This window comes from Micropterus dolomieu, linkage group LG18 (assembly GCF_021292245.1).
Source record: "Micropterus dolomieu isolate WLL.071019.BEF.003 ecotype Adirondacks linkage group LG18, ASM2129224v1, whole genome shotgun sequence".
Lineage (NCBI taxonomy): Eukaryota > Metazoa > Chordata > Actinopteri > Centrarchiformes > Centrarchidae > Micropterus > Micropterus dolomieu.
Window position 1 is genome coordinate 36,064,505 of NC_060167.1, and position 8,044 is coordinate 36,072,548.

Sequence of the window (8,044 nt, forward strand, 5' to 3'; positions counted from 1 at the left end):
GTAACCTTGGCCAGATCTGTGCCTTGCCACAATTCTGTCTCTGAGCTCTTCAGGCAGTTCCTTTGACCTCATGATTCTCATTTGCTCTGACATGCACTGTGAGCTGTAAGGTCTTATATAGACAGGTGTGTGGCTTTCCTAATCAAGTCCAATCAGTAAAATCAAACACAGCTGGACTCAAATGAAGGTGTAGAACCATCTCAAGGATGATCAGAAGAAATAGACAGCACCTGAGTTAAATATGAGTGTCACGGCAAAGGGTCTGAATACTTATGACCATGTGATATTTCAGTTTTTCTTTTTTAATAAATTTGCAAAAATTTCTACATTTCTGTTTTTTTCTGTCAAGATGGGGTGCTGAGTGTACATTACTGAGAAATAAAATGAACTTTTTTGATTTTTGGAAAATGGCTGCAATGAAACAAAGAGTGAAAAATTTAAAGGGGTCTGAATACTTTCCGTACCCACTGTACATGTAATATATGTTCATTACAGCTTCCTCGTCGGTCATGTGACCACAGCCACTTAGCTGATGAGTTCCTGTGAAACACCTTTTGCCTCTTCCCTCACATCTCTTGAATAGTCATTACTGTCTGTCTCTAGAGCCAGTAAGTTGTGCCGGATGATCAAAAATGTTCATTTTTTGTCACCCTTTTGCACATATTGTCAGCTTTTGCACATGGAATAAATTTATTATTTTTCCATCTTAAGAGCCTGACACTATTGTTTAAAAAACCTGGATTCAAGACCACAGTTCTTTGACACACTTACACTCCCACACATTTACACCTGAAAGTTTCCCAGCACAGTCTGATCTGTTGGTCACTGAGCATTAAGGGCCTTGCTAGGAACCCATTCCCCGTTTGACCCACATGCACCAAACTTGTGAGGCACATGTACCACACCATGACACACACAAAAAAAGCCTCTTGGAGTCAGCCATCTTGGATTTAAATAGTCAATTTTGGCAATTCACACATTACGTACCTTAACGAACTACTCCTAGAGAATTTATCCGATCACCTTCAAATTTTTGCTGTGCAATCTTAAGGCATTGACGACGAAAAGCTGTGTTACCAGTGCGTTATCACTGATGGGCGTGTGTGTGGCATGGCGTCGGAAATTGATGATACGCCCATGTCCATATCCATATGCCAACATTCACTCAAAGTCATAGCACCACCCACTGGCAACAGGAAGTGTCAAGTTTCATGCTGTTACAGTATGTACTACTAACAGGTTGGCTACACGCACCTCAAAACAGAAGAGCCTTAAGACAATGATGATGCCATGTTGTGAAGCGTGTGAGTTTTTGGGTAATGGCGTGTCCATGGCATCAAAGTTTGATGCTTTGCCATGAAACAGGAAGTTGTTGTGACTTCACTGTTCATGTTCATATCTGTACCAAATTTCAAACGTTATCTAAGGGGGCTTTCACACCTACCTCGTTTGGTCTGGACTTTCGGGCTTTTCAGTTTGGTCCAAACCAAAATTGCAGGTGTGAAACCTCCCATGTACCACAGTCCAGACGAAATTTGGTCAGACGGAAAGAAGTAGTCTCGGCCCGGATCAAACTGATCCATGGTTCGGCTCGTTTCTGATGTGAAAGCATTTTTTGGATGGTTTGGACTTTCAGACTATTTACAGGAAGTTCAGTGTTTGCCGTATGAACCGGAAACAAATGCACGGGGAAATGCATTGAAATAAGGACACAATTGTAAATCTCACGTGACAGCTCATCTCTTCAAACAGAGGGCCATTATAGAAGCACACTGCCACCCATCTCTTTGTTCTCTCCTCAAACGGAGGTGCAGAAGGATTGCTTGAGGTCTTCTCCTTCTGTCTTGTCGGCAACTTTATAATGTTCGTTTAATTGTGACTAGCCTTCAGTATAGTTGGTGCTGCAGGTAGTAATGCCATAATAATAACAATATAGTGGCAAATATGTTATATATGATTATTTTTAATTCATTCATTCTTGTCAAAGCTTCCCACTGAGCTGTTTAATAAACCAATCAATGTCAAGTATAGGAAGACGCAGCCCACATAGATGATGACGACAGGACGACCGGACAAGTGTGTCATGTATAGTCCTTTTGTGCGTTCGCAGAATTGCAGTGTGAAACCAAACAAAAACTAACCAAATGTATCTAAATGTATCAAAACATGAATTTTGGTTCGGACCTTGGTGCCGACTTTCAGCTGTGAAAGCCCCCTAAGAGTCAGACCCTGAACACATCTACAGGCCATTATTCACTCATACTCATAGCGCCACCTACTGGCAGCAGAAAGTTACTCTTTAACGATGCAACCCCCACTCCCTGTTTGACCGAGATGCACAAAACTTTTGTGGCACATGTATTATCCCAAGACGCACAAAAAAGCCTCTTGCTACCATAACCTAAAGTCAACAGGAAGTCAGGCATTTTGCCTTTTACACAATCCGTACTTGAACAAACTTTTCAAATTTTACAGAATGAATCCGATTGATTTCAAATTTTCACTCCGCAGTCTTAAAGCATGGATGATGAAAAGTTGTGAGTTTTCATCAAAAGCCGTTTCCTGGTTCAGAAGTTAGACCTGTATTTCCACACAGCTCAGTCTAAATGGCTGGTTTCCAACTTTTTATCTCTGATGGATGTATTGACAAAGCGAGCTCTTTCTCTGCCTGGCAGTACTCATCCCCTCTCTCATCTGACCAGAGAAAAATCTTTGGCCTATGGCAAAATGTCCAATGTTTGCAGTTTTAGATAAGCATATGAACTTGGCACTGCACTTCAGTAAATTACATCATATAGTATGTTGCATTGCTACAGAGACCTACTGTATCTTACAGAAGTACTGAGTAACCCGTGCCCTTTATTAACCTCTGTTGGAGACCAGCAGGAATTGCTGCAACACTGAAAAGTCTGTGCAAGTGCTTAAAGAGGCCAGAGGTTGACACGACTAATACAGACACGTTTTTATGTGTAGATATTAGATCCTGGTACTGGATTCTATATTGTGATGGTGCATTAATCATGACAAGGCTTTACACTGAAGCAGCATTTTCTGAAGTACACAGTTTATTTTCTCATATGCACCTGTTTGATGTATAGGTGAGCTGCCGTGAAGTGGGAGGAAAGGTTAATGGTGGTATTTCAGAGACAATTAAGAAGTGCAGTGCAATTTGCTTTACTTTAATAATGACTACGTGACCATGCTCAGCAGAATTTGTTTTCAGCACAGCATGGTACCACTCAGAATCAGTTCACATGTTTTGGCAACATCATACATACAGTAGGTTGACATCATTGTAACATATCACATACAATAAACATTATTATTAACATAATTCCCTTGCACAAAGCTTACTAAATGTTTTGTGAAAGTGGTTTCCTGGACACAGATTTTGATTGATTTTAGTTTTTTTAAAAAGTGATGGAGTGATGAACCCATATTCTTTGTATGCAAAATGTAACTATGGTGTGAATATTGATGTATGTAAAGTCAGCGACCATCAGCACCCTTAAAATTAGAATGATGAGAAACTGGTTCTTCAGCACATAAAGAACAACATCCCAGCCAGCCTGGACTCATCAGTTTGCTTTCAGAACCAACAGATCCACAGAGGATGCCATCTCCACTGCCCTCCACTCAGCCCTCACACACCTTGAGAAAAACAACACCTACATCAGAAAGCTGTTAGTGGATTACAGCTCAGCGTTCAACACAATCTCCCCATGAAACTGATCAGCAAACTCAGCACTCTGGGTTTAAATACAACACTCTGCAGCTGGATACTGGACCTCCTCACAAACAGACCCCAGTCAGTTCAGATTGGACACATTCTAGTGTCTCCACTCTAGTCTCCTCCACTCTAGTGCTGAACACCAGAGCCCCCCAGGGCTGGGTGCTCACCCCCACCTGTTCACACTGTACATCCACAACTGCATCCCCGACATGGAGAGAACTCTGTTGTGAAGTTTGCGGATGACACCACCATCATCGGCCGGATTTCAAACAACGATGACACTTCATATCGGGAGGAAATTCATAATCTTGTAGAGTGGTGCTCAGAGAACAACCTACTGCTCAACATCAGCAAAGCTAAGGAGCTCATTTCCTGCTTTAGGAAAAAATAGACAAAGACCTAAACTCCTGTCTACATCAGTGGTGCTGAGGTGGAGCAGGCCGTCTAGCAAGAGTATCCACTGTCGTACCACTGGACTTCAGCCAGACTGAGACTATTAAATTTATCCTCAGCACTGCACCATGCAAATTGTTTATTTCTGTATAATTTAAAATATATATAATTTTTTGCATATAATGTTTGCTCTTTGTGAGTGGTATAAAGGAACACACTTTATCTCATTATACAGCCCTGCTGTAAAATGACAAATAAATTTACCTTGTACCTTGTACCATGTTTATAGGCAGCTATGTCTTCCATACATATCAGGTGCAAGTCTATACATATTTACAAGGTACAAGGTACAAGGTTGTTTATAAGTCATTATACAGCACAAAGCTGCATAACAAAACAAAATCTGTAGTTCCTTCATGCTACACGCACAACATATAATTAAGTGTTAAAGTTAAAATATTCTGATTGGCTAGTGGTCCTTAACTAGCTACTGTGCATGTGCAACTCCTAACAAATATCTTGTAGAAGTGAGATGCATCACTCCGTAGCTAAAACGGAGTGTTCAACACACAGGGTGAAAAGAGGAGCTGCAACAATGTGCGAAAAATGAAACCATGTAAACCTGTTCTGGTACAACCCTTTAATAAAATGATGAACCTGAAAATGAGCATTATATAACCACCAAAGGACAATAACAGAGTCATGAAGTTTGCTGGACAAAAACCTACAGTCGCTATTCATTTTACCAGATTGTATTCATTTCACATTATTAATTTAGTGTTGACAGTGTGAGGGGTCTGATTTATTTTACTTTGACCCATCACTTTCTCCTCCAAAGATATTTTTCCTGTTTGACTAATACCTAACAAAACGTAACTTCTTTTAATTTGTGCCTTTTCCTCCTTCATTTTCAAGCCAGTGCATTAAACATTAGGTCAGTGTTCCCCAACCGGGGGTATGTGTAACCCATGGGATCCTTCTGCAAGTAGCAAGGGGTACGTGGAAAGATTGACAATGGCAAATCAGAAAAAACAGTGAGGCTAAAACTGGAAAGGGTCGATTCGATATTTTTTGGGAAGAGGGTCTATATTCTTCTATATGTGCCATCAATGGCTGAATATACAATAATGGTATCAAATCTTCTGTCATGAAATCTCACATGCTGCGTCTAGTTGCAATAAATCATCTTGCTTATTTACATTCAGAAAGCTTCTCCACTTGTAATGTGTCCTCCTCAGACTCAAAGCAGATCTGGAGGCAAAGAGTAACCAGATTTCAACATCTACCATCTAAATATTAGGGCCTGTACTCTTCCCCGGGGAGACGGAAACCGTGAGAATGAAGTAGGGCAAAGGTGCGCGACTAATCCTCGATTGAGCAGTGGTCCTATCACTGCAGACAGAGCCTGTAATCTGTAGTCCAGGCAGGTAGAGCCACCCTGCAGGCACACTCGGGGCCTTTGACTACAGCTGTTTGATGGCTAGATTAAGTCAAGTGGGATCAGACAGACATGCTGCTCTGCCTGTCACACAACATGGTAGGCCTAATAACAGCAATTTACTGTAATGCATGTTGTACAGGCCCCATGCAGAGCCTGGCCAAACACTTTATTTTATACTTCACTGGATACACTGTGGGGTCATAGGGGGAATACAAGAGATAACTATAGGAGGATGTGCCATAGGACAACACTGTTATTGTCAAATAAATATGAAATGATAGTCAACCAACCACAACTTCACTGGCATGACATGTTCCTTCATCACCATGAAAAAACACTCAATCCCTCAAACAACAACATGCTGCCTTAAATACTCACTAGAGTACCAAATGTGTCCCCAAAAAAATACACTATTTAAAGCTATTTGAGTAGAGGTTGTTAAAGCAGCACCACCCTGCTGTTTATGGAAATTACCAAGTCTTACTCGGATAATGAAACCATTTGTGACCGTTTCTTTTTTTAAAGATTTACATGTTCAGTAGGAACCAATGGGCTCGGGGCTGAGTGCCACTGACAGTGTAGGAAAGTATTGAGATCAAAGCCATTTGACATGTTGCAAAGACATACTGTATGTGTCTGCCAAGTCCAGCTGAGGTAACCCAGCACCCTCTGTACATACAAGGAACAGGAACAGGAAAATATGGCTGAGTTTGCATAATTGCCAGCTTCTTAGACAGTAACATGGACAGCGAAATAGCAGATTAGATGAGGAGAGAGAACAGAGAGATAGACATTGGGCCATTTTTTATAATATGTGTGGAAACATTTCACAAATGTTTGTAGAAGCAGTCTGCATGCTTAGGTGCTTGATTTTATATACCTATGTCCATGGAAGTGATTGAAAGACCTGAAATCAATGATTTGGAGGGGTGCCCAAAACTTTTGACAATATAGTGTATCTTGGGTATGTTGAACTTGCTTTGTGGTACAGGCCCCTGGTGCCCAAATTAGTGTTAATGAGAGCCACCTGTGGCGGAGTTGGATAGACAATTCAGGTGGCCTATCAGAGGAGAAGTTGGGACCTATCGGTTGGTCCCAGAGGAAGGATTTATTTTTCTGTTCCAGGCGTACAGATTTTTTTGGTGATCAAGAGACAAAAGACTGAGCAGAGAGAGCATAGGTAGACAAGAGATGAGCAACAGCAGCTTCAAGGCAGTGTGATCAGACACACACATCCACCACTAGCGGCTAAAAGTGGAAGAGATTAAAACCTCTCCTTTCTGCGTAAGTCCCTTAAAAGACCAGTGTTTGTTCCGTGAAATCAATGTTGACCAGTGTATTTGAAAGGTTGTGTGACTGGGCTTGAGTTTTCCTCTGCAGGCTTGGCCAGAGCAAAGGAGCGAGGCTTCTGGACAGAGAAGACCAGCAGAGATGCACAAATCTCTTGTTTTAGACCTACACTTACCGCTGACAGTCACAATCATGCTGGGACAGAAGCAGTAGTCGCCCAGTTGTCATGGAATATTATAATTGATTTGAATATATTAAAATATATTGTAATAATTAATATAATTGTATACTCAAATGATTGCTGCTGAAATATGGAAATGTGAACATCTGCAATCCATGAGAACTGGGCAAACCCCACCTGCTGATGAAGATCATGTGATATGATGAAAAGCATCAGAAAGGTTATGGATTTTATTTTGAGAATGGTTTCTCAAACGTTTGAGGTACATTAGAAATATTATTACACAGTTTTTCCACCAGAGAGCACTGACAAGTGCAACTAGACGGACTGACAAATAAAATAAAAAGATGTAAAAGATGTTGAGTGGTTTGCTCTGAAGTCTCTAGTTTAAAAGCAGGTTATTCACATGCAACCACACACCTTGAATATTGAATTATTGTCCATGCATTAAAAGGAAATTCCATTGATTAAACACATGTTGTTGTCTTTGTTGTAGTGTGTCGTTAGTGGTATTTTTGTCTTATTATTGTAATGTGTTTGATTTGTCCCTTGTTCTGTATTGTAGGCTATTGTATATTAGGACCCCTTCGAAAAGAGATGGTTCATCTCAAGGGGTTTATCCTTTTTAATATACTTATACTACTACATCAACCTCTGTTTACAGGTCTTGGGGAGACATAAATAAAACTGACTTTCCTCAAAGTGCTTGTAAACATGTCTGCTTAAATCAGTCAGATAAATAAAAAAATAATGCATTAAAAAGGAACAAAATAGCCTACTTTGTGTTATACAAACCGGGATTGTTCAGGTTTTTAAAAAGACTGGTATTTCTGCCCTCCACATCCCTTAATCCAGCTGACCCACTTATATTACATCCCGTGTGATTGTCATTTATCATGATAACAGGTTAAAACTGAATCAGCTTCCTTCCTTTGCCGAGGCGTCCCACATGTTGTTCCACGCAGCAATCCTCCAGACAGACCAGACGACCCGCCTCCATCCCACC